This window comes from Cebus imitator, unplaced genomic scaffold, assembly GCF_001604975.1.
Source record: "Cebus imitator isolate Cc_AM_T3 unplaced genomic scaffold, Cebus_imitator-1.0 Scaffold456, whole genome shotgun sequence".
Taxonomy (NCBI): Eukaryota; Metazoa; Chordata; class Mammalia; order Primates; family Cebidae; genus Cebus; species Cebus imitator.
Window position 1 is genome coordinate 781,840 of NW_016107771.1, and position 1,905 is coordinate 783,744.

The following is a 1,905-nucleotide window of genomic DNA, read 5'->3' on the forward strand; positions in this document are numbered from 1 at the left end:
AAAAAAAAAAAAAACCAGTTAACAACAACAACAGAAAATAACAAGAGTTCAAGAAAACTGACAAAGACTGAGTCAAAAAAAATTGAACCTTCATGCATTGGTGGTAGGAATACAAAATGCTGAGGTTTCTGTGAAAACCGGTTTACCAGTTCCTCAAAACACCAAAAGAATTACCATATGAACCAGCAACTTCATTCCTAATGTATACCCCCCAAAAAAAAAAAGATTCAAAGAGATGCTAGAATACCAATATTCAGCACAGCATTATTCACAATAGCCAAAAGGTGGAAACAACCTAAGTTTCCATCAACAGATGAATGGATAAACAAAATATGGTATACACATACAACGGATTATGTACTACTCGGTTATAAACAAGATTCAAATTCTGATACATGCTACAACATAGGTGAACCTTGAAAACTTTCAAAGTGAAATAAGCTACATACAAAAGAACAAATAAGATTCCACTTACATGAGGTATCTAAACTAGTCAACTTGAAAGAAACAGAAGTTACCAGGGGCTACGAAGAGGATGAAATGCAAAGTTATGCTTACGAGGTACAGAATTTCTCTTTGGGATGAAAAAACTCTGGAAATATGTACTGCTGATGGTTATAAAACACTGTGAATGTACTTACTGAATTGCATACCTAAAAATAGTCAAAATGGTATATCTTGTATTATGCATATTTTACCACAATAAATAAAGAAAATCTGAGTAATCAGATTACCACACCCATGGATTGAAAAATTCAAAACTATTATCCCTGGGCACAGTGGCTCACGCCTGTAATACCAACACTTTGGGAGGGCCAATGCAGGCAGATCACGAGGTCAGGAGTTTGAGAACAGCCTGGCCAACATAGTGAAACCCTGTCTCTACTAAAAATACAAAGATTAGCCAGGCGTGGTGGCAGGCGCCTGTAGTCCCACCAAGCCCGGCTAATCACTGTAATTTTAGTAGAGAAAGGCTGAGGCAAGAGAATCACTTGAACCCAGGAGTCGGAAGTTACAGTGAGTGGAGATTGAGCCACTGCATTCCAGCCTGGGCAACACAGCGAGACTCTGTCATGCACAGATACATACATATATACATAGCCAGGCACGGTGGCTCACACCTGAAATCCCAGCACTTTGGGAGGTTGAGACAGGCAGATCACGAGGTCAGGAGTTCAAGACCGGCCTGGCCAACATGGTGAAACCTTCTCTCTACTAAAAATACAAAAATTAGCCGGGCATGGTGGCAGGCGCCTGTAATCCCAGGTACTCAGGAGACTGAGGCAGCAGAATAGCTTGAAACTGGAAGGCAGAGGTTGAAGTAAGCCAAGATCATGCCACTGCACTACAGGCTGGGGCAACAAGAGCAAAACTCTGACTCAGAAAAATAAAAATAAAAAGATATCCATTCTCCTCAAATTGATACACATAATCAATGCAAACTAAAATAAAACACTAGCAACTTTTTTGTGGAACATTATGGTCCAAAATGTTTATCAAATGCAAAGAGCTAATAAGTGGCAAGATATTTCAAACAACAAAAAGGAACACAATATAGAAGGACTAATTCTATCTGATACCTTGCATCCAGAGTTGTTATTAATATGAAGCTACAGTAATTTTAAAACTGTGGTTCTTGCACTAAGACACATAAAAAGAACACAAAGTCCAGATAGAAATCCATACAAATATTAATAGCTGATTTATGACAGTGCCACTTTAGAACTGAGAGGAATAGTGTCAAAACAAATAGATGTCTCTATTCAAAATTTTAAAAATTAGAAATTTTTTGAAAAGAGGCTGGACACAATGACTCATGCCTGTAATCCCAGCACCTTGGGAGGCCAAGAAGGGAGGATCGTTTGAGGCCAGGGGTTCAAGACCAGCCTGGGCAATGTAGCGAAA

General features: G+C 39.0%; 1 protein-coding gene across 15 annotated transcripts in view; it reads right to left on the reverse strand.

Moving 5' to 3' along the window:
- The window catches only part of MLLT10 (MLLT10 histone lysine methyltransferase DOT1L cofactor), a 238,787-nt gene that overhangs the window by 195,965 nt on the left and 40,917 nt on the right, over positions 1 to 1,905 (reverse strand). The gene's annotated exons all lie outside the window — the stretch shown is intronic.